The following is a 15,388-nucleotide window of genomic DNA, read 5'->3' as shown; positions in this document are numbered from 1 at the left end:
AAGGCAGATGGCCTGTCATGTTCACCCATCAAGGTGCCTGCTCTAATTTGGCAAGGTTTTATTGATTGCGTGTATCTTGCATATGTTGTCTTGCATTGCTTCTACTTTGTTGCACCGCCATCTGCTTCGTTTACTCATCATATATGTCGAGATGCCATGCCCATCCATTATCAATACATATTCCATCTGTCATCATACCATGTTTTTCCACTCAAATGTTCTTCTTGTGCATCAGACATCAAAAAGGAAGAGGGTGATTGCCGAACCTGAAGGAGCACCAGCAAAGTCCTTGAAAAACGTGGTTGTGCCAGAGAAATCAGACAGCACCCCACTTATATTGGCTGTACAACCAGTGACACAAAACGTAGGACCGACTCCAGCAGACTGTACCCATACTTCACTGGCCACACCACTAGCCCCACCACACAGGACCTGCACTCTAGCAAAAGGTATGCCGATTCAGTTGCCATAGCACTAGCCGTACCACAGAAAAATCCCACTCCAACAAAAAGTACAACAAGTCCACCGGCCGGAGACCTATCCCAACTGCAGGGACGACCAATTCCTGCAGATTGGAACCCAATTCCAGTTATTCCCAGTTTAAAAGACAATGCTTTCAATGTTGTTAGGGACTACGTGCATATATTCCCATCATTGGAAGATTATAGTGAAGACAAACACCATTTTCACATCTTCCTGTCCCACTTACGTGTAAGTGCTATTATTCATGGTGATTATTTTCCTGTTTTCTACTGATTGAACACATCAATGATTTACATTACATTATTGTAAGTAGGCGAGGGTCAATCTGGATAGTCATGACGAGCAAAGCTTGCTTGCGCTTTTCAAGGAAGCATTGCAGCAGTATTGGTGTTACCTGAGGAAATCACACTTTGATGGCAAGTCTATAAACAAATTTCTGGTGAAGTCTTCTGTGCTAAATTTAGAAGACATTGAATGGAAAAACCTTGTTATGCACTGGTCTCGTTCCGAGGATGAGGTACTGTCTATGATATCGCATGACAATTTGAACTTCTACTTTTCCGCATGTGCCTTACGGATCTTTTTTGCAGGAAATCTGCTCAAAAAAGAATTCCGGTTTGAAAAGAACAACAGGATATCGCAAATATGCTGCCCGCTGCTTTGCTCTTGTTAGTACCTGTTGTCCTGTATCACTGTACTTGCATACATACCTGGTTCATTATGTGACAGCAGTATGCATGATAGCTTGCTTATCAATTGTTCGCTCCAAATTATCTGATCTGTATGAATGGTTACATTAGTGTAGAATATATCCAATGCCAATGAATTTTTTTAGCTCTGCATTGTTCTTGTAAGTACCTGCTGTCCTTTATCAGTGTACTTATATTGACAGGTAGTTGTTCATGTACCATCACTCTGCAGCTTATCTTCCTTTGCCCTCCATTTTGTACACATAAGATCTATATTTACTCTTACCATAAGGTTGGATAACACCGATGGTACTGAAGAAGTTTAGCTCTGCATTGCTCTTGGCTGTACCTTTTGCCTGTATCGCTGTACTTACATTTATAGCTACTTGGTTATGTAGCATCACTCTTCATCTTATCTTAAATATTCTCCATTTTTTCTTATATAACAAAATGTAGAATAAAGGCAATGCTTATGAAGAAGATTCTGTGGTAACTTCTTGAATTGCCCCCCCATCAGCATGGACAAGGGCTTTATAGAGCCTGCCTTCACCAATAATGTAAGTATGTCCTTCTCAAGCCTTCAAACTTTGTTGTGTATATTTGGTTAGGCATGACTGCAACAGCTGTTTATTTTTGGTGTTTGCATCAAATTGCATGTTTAAAGTTCATTATGTACTCCAGTTCATAAACAAAAGTTTGTCCTTCACAATTTAAGTTTTCAGTTTTACAACTAAGTTCCTTCTTTGTACCATGTAAATTAAACTATAAAGAGCAAGTGATCTTATTTTGCCAATCTGAAATCGGATAAATTGACAGCACACTAACCATTGATACTTATGAGTTCTTGATCTGTAATCCAGTGGTGTCGTGAAGCTGCCAACTCCTTCACAATGTCATTTCCTTCCATGTCTTGACCTGAACAATACCATATTGTGTTAATGCTATTTTAAACTGTGTCACTTTATTCGTCAGTAAGAAATGTGATGAATTGTCAGCACTGATACTTATATCTGCAAAACCTGTCATCTGTCTGCTTGTTTATCTTTCAGAGTGAGGAGGATATAAGTGTCAAACAAGTGCAGTCTCACCAGCTTGCTCAGCTGCTTGCGTAGCTCTCGAGCAGGGCTAACCTTTCTTGAACTCTATTGAAGTGTTGTCTGTTTTGTATATTATTTTTTCGGCGTGTTTAGTTGCACTGGTGGCGATCTTTGATGCCCAGTGTATGTAATCTGCTGTTTGCTTGTGCTTTATTATCATAGTGGCGAACTTTGATGCCTAGTAGATGTAATATGCCATAATTTCTTTATTGTATAGTCTAGTTTTCTTCTTCTTATTCACGATGCTGCAATTATTTTACTGTATATATATTTCCTGTCTTCGCAGTAAACCGGCCAAACCGTAAAATTATGGTACATAATCGGGCCGTCATGCAAATCACCATGTATGATCCGCATCATGGGCCCCTTCATCTTGGTCCGTTAACAGGCCTAAATGTAAACTGCCCCACTAGTAGATTCGGGCCTTTAATAGGCCGAGTAAACCGCCGGTCCTATTTTCCCAAGAAAACTCAATGGGCCTTTAGGAGGCTGAAAAGTAGGTTGGGCCCGAAACGTGCTGAACAGCTCACGGGCCGGCAGCAGGCCGAAATAGACCCTGGCCCATGAATGTGCCAATCAAATCATGGGCTTATAACAGGCCAAAATTGTCTCGGTCCTTGTTTGGCCCAATCAGATTATCGGCTGCGAGCAGGCCGGATGCAAACCATGCCGTAGTTAGGCCCAACTATATGACGGGCTTTTAACAGGCCGAAATTAATGTAGGGCCGAAATGTTAAACGGGCCCTTAACAGGCCGAAACTAATATCAGGCCGAATTACTAAATGGGCCTTTAGCAAGTGGGCCCAAAAGCATAGCGTCGAGTTGGCGGGCCGAATCTGATATGGGCCATAATTTAGCCCAAAGCCTCTTAAAGGGCCAGACCTGATCTGGGCCGTAATTTGGCCAAGAACGTGGTAGGCTTTTAACGGGCCGGATCTCATATGGGCCATTATTAGGCCCGGAACGTGGCTGGCCATTAATTGACCGGATCAAATATGGGCCGGCATTTGGCCCAAAACATGGCAGCCAGTTAATGGGCCGGCCTACTAGGGGAAATCTCGTGGGCCTTTAGCTGGGCCGGTCCATTATGGTCCAAAAAAATCTTGTGGGCCTTCACCTGGGCCGGCCCATTATGGCCCACAAAAATCTTGTGGGCCTTTACCTGGGCCGGCCCCTTATGGCCCGCAAAACCTTGCGGGACTTTAGCTAGGCCGGCCCATTATGGTCTGCAAAATCTTGTGGGCCTTTAGTTGGGCCGGCCCATTTAAACTTTATGGGCCGATCCACGTGTTAACTTATCATAGGCGCATCTTGCCCATTGGATGAGTGACACCTATGCCAACGCGGAGCTGACACGTGTTTCCTACAACCAATGATGATTTTACACATGGAAAATCCCCATTGGTCCGGGCTTTTAACGGGTTATCGGATCCAAAACCGGACCCGATAGCTTAACGGCGTTCCGTTACGGTGGATGCCATGTGTCGGTCACCTTTGACAAAAGCACTTCTGTGACGCGCGATTTATCATCATGGAAGTGGACACTTCCGTGATGATAATTTTGGTAATGTTATGAAACACTTCTACGATAGCACAGGTATGACTATCTTGATTCTGTCATAAATTTGTCATGGATTTACATGCATGACAGAAAACGTGACCTACTGTGACAAACACGTATCATCACGGAAGTGTATTTTTTTGTAGTGAAAAGAAATAAAAAGATCATATATTTTTCTTATGGAAAGTAATGACTTCACATATAAAGAGTATCATGAATAAAAGTTGTTGAGAGTTGACAAACATAGTTTTGCTCATTGTTGCAATTAATAGGAAGTAATAAAGAAAGAGAGGCTTCACATATAAATATACTATCTTGGACATCTTTTGTAATTGTGAGCACTCATTAAAATATGACATGTACAAAAGTTGATGTTGGACAAGGAAGACAACATAATGGGTTATGTTTTCTTATATCGAATAGAAGTTATGTTGTCATGGATCATTGATGTCTACTACACAACCTTCTTCTTGTAGACGTTGTTGGGCCTCCAAGTGCAGAGGTTTGTAGGACAGTAGCAAATTTCCCTCAAGTGGATGACCTAAGGTTTATCAATCCGTGGGAGGCGTAGGATGAAGATGGTCTCTCTCAAACAACCCTGCAACGAAATAACAAAGAGTCTCTTGTGTCCCCAACACACCCAATACAATGGTAAATTGTATAGGTGCACTAGTTCGGCGAAGAGATGGTGATACAAGTGCAATATGGATGGTAGATATAGGTTTTCGTAATATGAAAATATAAAAACATCAAGGTAAGTAATGATAAAAGTGAGCACAAACGGTATTGAAATGCTAGGAAACAAGGCCTAGGGTTCATACTTTCACTAGTGCAAGTTCTCTCAACAATAATAACATAATTGGATCATATAACTATCCCTCAACATGCAATAAAGAGTCACTCCAAAGTCACTAATAGCGGAGAACGAACGAAGAGATTATGGTAGGGTACGAAACCACCTCAAAGTTATCCTTTCTGATCAATCTATTCAAGAGTCCGTAGTAAAATAACATGAAGCTATTCTTTCCGTTCGATCTATCATAGAGTTCGTACTAGAATAACACCTTAAGACACAAATCAACCAAAACCCTAATGTCACCTAGATACTCCAATGTCACCTCAAGTATCCGTGGGTATGATTATACGATATGCATCACACAATCTCAGATTCATCTATTCAACCAACACATAGAACTTCAAAGAGTGCCCCAAAGTTTCTACCGGAGAGTCAAGACGAAAACATGTGCCAACCCCTATGCATAGGTTCATGGGCGGAACCCGCAAGTTGATCACCAAAACATACATCAAGTGGATCACGTGATATCCCATTGTCACCATAGATAAGCACGACAAGACATACATCAAGTGTTCTCAAATCCTTAAAGACTCAATCCGACAAGATAACTTCAAAGGGGAAACTCAATCCATTACAAGAGAGTAGAGGGGAAAAAACATCATAAGATCCAACTATAATAGCAAAGCTCGCGATACATCAAGATCGTACCACCTCAAGAACACGAGAGAGAGAGAGATCAAACACATAGCTACTGGTACATACCCCCAGCCCCGAGGGTGAACTACTCCCTCCTCGTCATGGAGAGCGCCGAGATGATGAAGATGGCCACCGGTGAGGGTTCCCCCCTCCGGCAGGGTGCCGGAACATGGTCCCGATTGGTTTTTGGGGGCTATAGAGGCTTGCGGCAGCGGAACTCCTGATCTATTCTGCTCCCCGAAGGTTTTAGGGTATATGGATATATATAGGCGAAAGAAGTCGGTCAGGGGAGCCACGAGGGTGGAGGGCGCGCCCAGGGGGGTGGGCGCGCCCCCCGCCTCGTGCTCTCCTCGTTGATTCCCTGACGTGTACTCCAAGTCCCCTGGTTTGCTTCTGTTCCAAAAATAACTCTCCCAAAGGTTTCATTCCGTTCGGACTCCGTTTGATATTCCATTTCTGCGAAACACTGAAACAAGGGAAAAACAGGAACTGGCACTGGGCTCTGGGTTAATAGGTTAGTCCCAAAAATCATATAAAAGTGCTTAGTAAAGCCCATTAATCATCCAAAACAGAATATAATATAGCATGAAGCAATCAAAAATTATAGATACGTTGGAGACGTATCAAGCATCCCCAAGCTTAATTCCTGCTCGTCCTCGAGTAGGTAAATGATAAAAACAGAATTTTTGATGCGGAATGCTACTTGGCATAATTTTTTAATGTAACCCTCTTAATTGTGGTATGAATATTCAGATCCGAAAGATTCAAGATAAAAGTTTAATATTGACATAATAGCAATAATACTTCAAGCATACTAACTAAGCAATTATGTCTTCTCAAAATAACATGGCCAAAGAAAGTTCATCCCTACAAAATCATATAGTTTAGTCATGCACCATTTTCGTCACACAAGAATGTTCTCATCATGCACAACCCCGATGACAAGCCAAGCAATTGTTTCATACTTTAGTAATCTCAAACTTTTTCAACCTTCACGCAATACATGAGCGTGAGCCATGGATATAGCACTATGGGTGGAATAGAATATGATGATTTGGGTTATGTGGAGAAGACAAAAAAGGAGAAAGTCTCACATCAACGCGGCTAATCAACGGGCTATGGAGATGCCCATCGATTGATGTTAATGCAAGGAGTAGGGATTGCCATGCAACGGATGCACTAGAGCTATAAATGTATGAAAGCTCAACAAAAGAAACTAAGTGGGTGTGCATCCAACTTGCTTTCTCATGAAGACCTAGGGCATTTGAGAAAGCCCATCATTGGAATATACAAGCCAAGTTCTATAATGAAAAATTCCCACTAGTATATGAAAGTGCCAAAGCAAGAGACTCTCTATCATGAAGATCATGGTGCTACTTTGATGCACAAGTGTGGAAAAAGGATAGTAGCATTGTCCCTTCTTTTTTTGGGCCTTCCTTTTATTTATTTGGCCTTTCTCTTCTTTTTTTATTTGGCCTTTCCTTTTTTTGGCCCTCCCTTTTTTTATTGGGACAATGCTCTATTAATGATGATCATCACACTTCTATTTATTTACAACTCAATGATTACAACTCGATACTAGAACAAAATATGACTCTATATGAATGCCTCTGGCGGTGTACCGGGATGGGCAATGAATCAAGAGTGACATGTATGAAAATTATGCATGGTGGCTTTGCCACAAATATGATGTCAACTACATGATCATGCAAGGCAATATGACAATGATGAAGCGTGTCATAATAAACGGAACGGTGGAAAGTTGCATGGCAATATATCTCGGAATGGCTATGGAAATGCCATAATATGTAGGTATGGTGGCTATTTTGAGGAAGATATAAGGAGGTTTATGTGTGATAGAGTGTATCGTATCACGGGGTTTGGATGCACCGGAAAAGTTTGCACCAACTCTCAAGGTGAGAAAGGGGGCAATGCACGGTACCGAAGAGGCTAGCAATGATGGAAGGTTGAGAGTGCGTATAATCCATGGACTCAACATTAATCATCAAGAACTCACATACTTATTGCAAAAATATACAAGTCATCAAAAACCAAGCACTACGCGCATGCTCCTAGGGGGATAGATTGGTAGGAAAAGACCATCGCTCGTCCTCGACCGCCACTCATAAGGATGACAATCAAAGAACACCTCATGTTTCAAATTTGTTACATAACGTTTACCATACGTGCATGCTACGGGACTTGCAAACTTCAACACAAGTATTTCTCAAATTCACAACTACTCAACTAGCACAACTTTAATATCACTACCTCCATATCTCAAAACAATCATCAAGCATCAAACTTCTCTTAGTATTCAGCACACTCATAAGAAAGTTTTTACTAGTCTTGAATACCTAACATATTAGGATTAATTTCCCAATTTAAGCAAATTACCATGCTGTTTAAGTCTCTCAAAATAATATAAGTGAAGCACGAGAGTTCATCTATTTCTTCAAAATAAAACTACCATCATGCTCTAAAAGACATAAGTGAAGCACTAGAGCAAACAACAAACTACTCCAAAAGATATGAGTGAAGATCAATGAGTAGTTGTATAATTATGTAACTATGTGAAGACTCTCTAACATTTAAGAATTTCAGATCTTGGTATTGTATTCAAACAGCAAGCAAAACAAAATAAAATGACATGATGCTCCTAGCAAAACACATATCATGTGTTCAATAAAAATATAGCTCCAAGTAAAGTTACCGATGGAAGTAGATGAAATAGGGGATGCCTTCCGGGGCATCCCCAAGCTTAGACGCTTGGTTATCCTTGAATATTACCTTGGGGTGCCTTGGGCATCCCCAAGCTTAGGCTCTTTCCACTACTTATTGCATAGTCCATCAAATCTTTACCCAAAACATGAAAACTTCACAACACAAAACTTAACAGAAAACTCGTAAGCTCCGTTAGCGAAAGAAAACAAAACACCACTTCAAGGTACTGTAATGAACTCATTCTTTATCAAAAACAGAACAGTCTATAGTAATTTGTATCAAACGTATACTTCTGGAACTCAAAAAATTCTGAAATAAATTGGTGGACCTGAGTAATTTATCTAGTAATCATCTGCAAAAAGAATCAACTAAATAGCACTCTCCAGTAAAAAGTTTTAGCTAATCTCGTGAGCACTAAAGTTTCTGTTTTTTACAGCATGATCGTAAAGACTTCACCCAAATCTTCCCAAAGGTTCTACTTGGCACAAACACTAATCAACACATAAAACCACATCTAACCAGAGGCTAGATAGATTATTTATTCCTAAACAGAACCAAAAAGCAAGAAACTAAAATAAAATTGGGTTGCCTCCCAACAAGCGCTATCGTTTAACGCCCCTAGCTAGGCATGATGATTTCAATGATGCTCACATAAAAGATAAGAATTGAAACATAAAGAGAGCATCATGAAGAATATGACTAGCACATTTAAGTCTAACCCACTTCCTATGCATAGGGATTTTCTGAGAAAATAACTTATGGGAACAAGAATCAACTTGCATAGGAAGGTAAAACAAGCATAACTTTAAAACTTTAAGCACATAGAGAGGAAATTTGATATTATTGCAATTCCTACAAGCATATATTCCTCCCTCATAATAATTTTCAGTAGCATCATGAATGAATTCAACAATATAACCATCACATAAAGCATTCTTTTCATGATCTACTTGCATAGAAATTTTACTATTCTCCACATAAGCAAAATTCTTCTCATTTGGAATAGTGGGAGTATCATAAGAGACTTGAATACTATAAATTGTTTCCACATTAAAAGAGTAATGTTATGAAAAAGGGTAATCATTATCATGACAAGTTTTATAAATATAATCATCACTACTTTTATAGCATAAGTGTCATCACAATAATCATCATAAGTAGCAACTTTGTTCTCATCATAATCGATTGAAACCTCTTCCAAGATAGTGGAATCATCACTAAATAAAGTCATGACCTCTCCAAATCCACTTTCATATTCATCACAATAAGATTCAACATCCTCCAAAATAGTGGGATCATTACTTCCTAAAGTTGACACTCTTCCAAACCCACTTTCATCAATATAATCATCATAAGTAGGAGGCATGCTATCCTCATAATAAATTTGCTCATCAAAACTTGGGAGGCTAAAAATATCATCTTCATTAAACGTAGCATCCCCAAGCTTGGGACAAACATTAATTTTAGCAAATATATTCTCAGACATGTCATTCTCATCAAACATAGCATCCCCAAGCTTGGGCCTTTTCATATCATGAGCATAATCACTCTCATCATTAATAGTATGGATAGCACCAATAATATAGCAAACATTATTATCATATTCTTCCAAGCAAGTGCCAAAAAGATTTTCAAGATCATAAGAAGTATCATTATCTTCCCAATCATAATCATCACAACAAGCAATAGGCATAAAGAGATCATCAACAAGTGCATCATCTTCCACAATTATTTTTGATTCATTTTCATGAGGCACAAGAATAATAGGAGCAACATTATTTGGGAGAGATATCTTTTTACCTCTCTTCCTTTTTCTTTTCTTCTTCTACACCACATAATGTGTGGGTTCAATCCTCTTTTTGGAGCTCCTTATTAATGAGATTGGTTGAATAGAAGGCTCCTCCTCGTTACCTGATTCATCATAAGAAATAATAGGAGGATATTGGGAAGTCTCTTCCCTTTCATTAGTATTCTCTTCATCTTCTATTTGTTTGCTTGTCTTTATGTAATTGGCAATATAAGGATTTTCAATGCAATTCACCGCACAATACATATAAATTTTCTCTAGATCAAAATCAAGAAGTTTATAACGGGCATATTCTGGAAAATGCTTAGTTATACGTTTCATTTCTTTGTAACCCATAAGCAAACTAAGTTCATTATAATGTGCAAGGGAAATCAAGTCATCAAAATTTTTGGACACGATTAGATCATGAAACAATTTGCATCGGATAGTTAAATGACCCCGTTCATTGCAAAGTTCACAAGTACAGCTAAGAAAATTTAAATTTTCAGCACAAACATCTAGCCTTTCTTGCAAAAATTTAGTTTCTAAATGCTTATGCCTCTTGCAATATCTATCTTCCCTATTTGGTGTGTACTTGCAAACCCAATGCACTCCACAAAAATTGACATGTTTATACGGGACATTTTCATCATAACTAGTGCAATCATCATTAGTACTATGGATATTCAAAGAGTTTATACTAACAACATTGCAATCATGCACATCATTCAAAGATTTAGTGCCAAACATTTTATAGACTTCTTCTTCTAGCACTCACCTCCCCGACAACGGCGCCAGAAAAGAGCTTGATGTCTACTACACAACATTCTTCTTGTAGACGTTGTTGGGCCTCCAACTGCAGAGGTTTGTAGGACAGTAGCAAATTTCCCTCAAGTGGATGACCTAAGGTTTATCAATCCGTGGGAGGCATAGGATGAAGACGGTCTCTCTCAAACAACCCTGCAACCAAATAACAAAGAGTCTCTTGTGTCCCCAACACACCCAATACAATGGTAAATTGTATAGGTGCACTAGTTCGGCGAAGAGATGGTGATACAAGTGCAATATGGATGGTAGATATATGTTTTTGTAATCTGAAAATATAAAAACAGCAAGGTAACTAATGATGAAAGTGAGCACAAACGGTATTGCAATGCTAGGAAACAAGGCCTAGGGTTCATACTTTCACTAGTGCAAGTTCTCTCAACAATAATAACACAATTGGATCATATGACTATCCCTTAACATGCAACAAAGAGTCACTCCAAAGTCACTAATAGCGGAGAACAAACGAAGAGATTATGGTAGGGTACGAAACCACCTCAAAGTTATGTTTTCTGATCAATCTATTCAAGAGTCCGTAGTAAATAACACGAAGCTATTCTTTCCGTTCGATCTATCATAGAGTTCGTACTAGAATAACACCTTAAGACACAAATCAACCAAAACCCTAATGTCACCTAGATACTCCAATGTCACCTCAAGTATTCGTGGGTATGATTAGATGCTATGCATCACACAATCTCAGATTCATCTATTCAACCAACACATAGAACTTCAAAGAGTGCCCCAAAGTTTCTACCGGAGAGTCAAGACGAAAACGTGTGCCAACCCCTATGCATAGGTTCATGGGCGGAACCCGCAAGTTGATCACCAAAACATACATCAAGTGGATCACGTGATATCCCATTGTCACCACAGATAAGCACGGCAAGACATACATCAAGTGTTCTCAAATCCTTAAAGACTCAATCCGACAAGATAATTTCAAAGGGGAAACTCAATCCATTACAAGAGAGTAGAGGGGGAAAAACATCATAAGATCCAACTATAATAGCAAAGCTCGCGATACATCAAGATCGTACCACGTCAAAACACGAGAGAGAGAGAGAGAGAGATCAAACACATAGCTATTGGTACATACCCTCAGCCCCGAGGGTGAACTACTCCCTTCACGTCATGGAGAGCGCCGGGATGATGAAGATGGCCAGCGGTGAGGGTTCCCCCCTCCGGCAGGGTGCCGGAACAGGGTCCCGATTGGTTTTTGGTGGCTGCAGAGGCTTGCGGCGGCGGAACTCCTGATCTATTCTGCCCCCCGATGGTTTTAGGGTATATTGATATATATAGGCGAAAGAAGTCGGTCAGGGGAGCCACGAGGGGCCCACGAGGGTGGAGGGCGCGCCCCCTGCCTCGTGCTCTCCTCGTTGATTCCCTGACGTGTACTCCAAGTCCCCTGGTTTGCTTCCATTCCAAAAATAACTCTCCCAAAGTTTTCATCGTTTGGACTCTGTTTAGTATTCCTTTTCTGCAAAACACTGAAACAAGGGAAACAACAGGAACGGGGACTGGGCTCTGGGTTAATAGGTTAGTCCCAAAAATCATATAAAAGTGCTTAGTAAAGCCCATTAATCATCCAAAATAGAATATAATATAGCATGAAACAATCAAAAATTATAGATACGTTGGAGACGTATCAATCATCCAACATGTTGACCTTGCTTTTCCCTCTCATGCTAGCCAAATTCTTTGCACCAAGTAGAGATACTACTTGTGCTTCCAAACATCCCTTAAACCAGTTTTGCCATGAGAGTCCACCATACGTACCTATGGATTGAGTAAGATCCTTCAAGTAAGTTGTCGTTGGTCCAAGCAATAAAAATTGCTCTCTAAATATGTATGTTCTATTAGTGTGAAGAAAATAAGCCTTATACGAACTTGTGATATGAAAGAAATAAAAGCGACGGACTGCATAATAAAGTTCTTTATCACAAGTGGCAATATAAAGTGACGTTCTTTTGCATTAAGATTTTGCGCGTCCAACCATAAAGCGCATGACAACCTCTGCTTTCCTCTGTGAAGGGCCTATCTTTTACTTTTATCTTCTACCCTTATACAAGAGTCATGGTGATCTTCACCTTTCCTTTTTACACTTTTTCCTTTGGCAAGAACTAAGTGTTGGAAAGATCTGGATATATATATCCACTCGGATGTAGGTTATCATAAAGTATTATTGTTGACAATACCCTTGAGGTAAGAGGTTGGGAGGCGAAACTATAAGCCCCTATCTTTCTCTGTGTCCGATTGAAACTTTGTACCCATTAGTATCGCGTGAGTGTTAGTAATTGTGAAAGACTAAATGATAGTTGAGTATGTGGACTTGCTGAAAAGCTCTTGTATTGACTCTTTTCGATGTTATGATATATTGCAATTGCTTCAATGACTGAGATCATAGTTTGTTAGTTTTCAATGAAGTTTCTGATTCATACTTTACCCTATGAATGAATTGTTACTTTAGCATAAGAAATTATATGGCAATATATGTTGCTACTCTAAAAATGATCATGATGCCCTCATGTCCGTATTTTATTTTATCGACACCTCTATCTCTAAACACGTGGACTTGTTTTTCAGTATCCGCTTTCGCTTGAGGACAAGCGAGGTCTAAGCTTGGGGAAGTTGATACGTCCATTTTGCATCATGCTTTTATATGGATATTTATTGCAGTATGGGTTGTTGTTACACATTATATCACAATACTTATGCCTTTTATCTCATATTTTATAAGGTTTACATGAAGAGGGAGAATGCCGGCAGCTGGAATTCTGGACTGAAAAAGTAGCAAATATTAGAGACCTATTCTGTACAACTCCAAAAGTCCTGAAACTTCACAGAGAATATTTTTGGAATATATAAAAAATATTGGGCGAAGAAAGCACCAGAGGGGGGCCATCTGCCATCCACAAGGATGGGGGCGCGCCCCCTATCTTGTGGGCCACCTGGCAGGCCCCCGAAGCCCATCTTCTGCTATATGGTGTGTTTTGACCTGGAAAAAATCAGAAGGAAGCTTTCAGGACGAAGCACCGCCTTCTCGAGGCGGAACTTGGGCAGAACCAAATAGGGCTCTGGTGGAGCTGTTCTGCCGGGGAAACCTCCCTCCGGGAGGGGGAAATCATCGCCATCGTCATCACCAACGATCCTCTCATCGAGAGGGGTCAATCTCCATCAACATATTCACTAGCACCATCTCCTCTCAAACCCTAGTTCATCTCTTGTATCCGATCTTTGTCTCAAAACCTCAGATTGGTACTTCTGGGTTGCTAGTAGTGTTGATTACTCCTTGTAGTTGTTGCTAGTTGGTTTATTCGGTGGAAGATCAAATGTTCAGATCCTTAATGATAATTAATACTCCTCTTATTATGAACATGAATATGCTTTGTGAGTAGTTACGTTTGTTCCTGATGACATGGGAGAAGTCTTGTTATAAGTAATCATGTGAATTTGGTATTCGTTCGATATTTTGATGAGATGCATGTTGTCTTTCCTCTAGTGGTGTTATGTGAACATCGACTACATGACACTTCACCATTGTTTGGGCCTAGGGGAAGGCATTGGGAAGTAATAAGTAGATGATGGGTTGCTAGAGTGACAGAAGCTTAAACCGTAGTTTATGCGTTGCTTTGTAAGTGGCTAATTTGGATCCACATGTTTCATGCTATGGTTAGATTTATCTTAATTATTCTTTAGTAGTTGCGAATGCTTGCGAGAGGGGTTAAGCATAAGTGGGAGGCTGTCCAAGGAAGGGCAGCACCCAAGCACCGGTCCCCCCACATATCAAATTATCAAAGTAATGAACGTGAATCATATGAGCATGATGAAAACCCGTTTGACAACAATTCCCATGTGTCCTCGGGAGCACTTTGCTTTATATAAGAGTTCGTCCAGGCTTGTCCTTTGCTACAAAAAGGATTGGCCCACCTTGCTTCACTTTGTTTTCTTTTATTACTTGTTACCCATTACGTATTATCTTATCACACAACTATCTCTTACCAATGATTTCAGTGCTTGCAGAGAATACCTTACTGAAAACCGCTTGTCATTTCCTTCTGCTCCTCGTTGGGTTCGACACTCTAACTTATCAAAAGGACTATGATAGATCCACTATACTTGTGGGTCATCAACATGCAATCATCCTCTCTTCCTATGCCATTGCCTCTCTTGCTTGTTGGGCTTCCTTCTAGTTTTTCTCTTGCAAGCCTGCCTTAATTCTTGTTTCTGCCTACTGATTTCTCTTCTGCTCCCAAGCTTCTTGTCTTGATGCCTCCTGTGTTTGTAGAAACAATTGCCTTCTCTCCAACTCTTTAGCTTAATTTATAAGAAACATTACCTCCTCTTCATCATATGCAGTCCTACAAAGTCTCTTCTTCTCTTCAGCAATCCTCCTTTTCTCTTCTGCTCATATTCTTTTTGCCTCTTCTGTTATTCTTTTCTTTTCCTCCATACCTTCTCTTCTTTTGTCTGCGATGGCAAGTTTTTCCTCTAGGTCCTTTCTTTTCTTTTCCTCACTAGCTTTTTTCTTCTCTTCAGCACCAAGTCTTTTCTGTTCTAGGACAACTTTCTTTCTCTCCTCAGCAGCATTTTTCTTGTCAAGTAGTTCATCTTTCCTCCTTTGAGCTGATAAATTAATTTTCTCCTCCTCTTCCTTTAATTTTGCCATTGCTGCATCATACTTGGCCTGATCTGCTATCTCCCTTCTCTCTGCTGCAGCCTTAAGTCTGG

Source organism: Triticum aestivum, chromosome 2D (genome assembly GCF_018294505.1).
Source record: "Triticum aestivum cultivar Chinese Spring chromosome 2D, IWGSC CS RefSeq v2.1, whole genome shotgun sequence".
Taxonomy (NCBI): domain Eukaryota; kingdom Viridiplantae; phylum Streptophyta; class Magnoliopsida; order Poales; family Poaceae; genus Triticum; species Triticum aestivum.
This window is presented reverse-complemented; position numbering follows the sequence as displayed.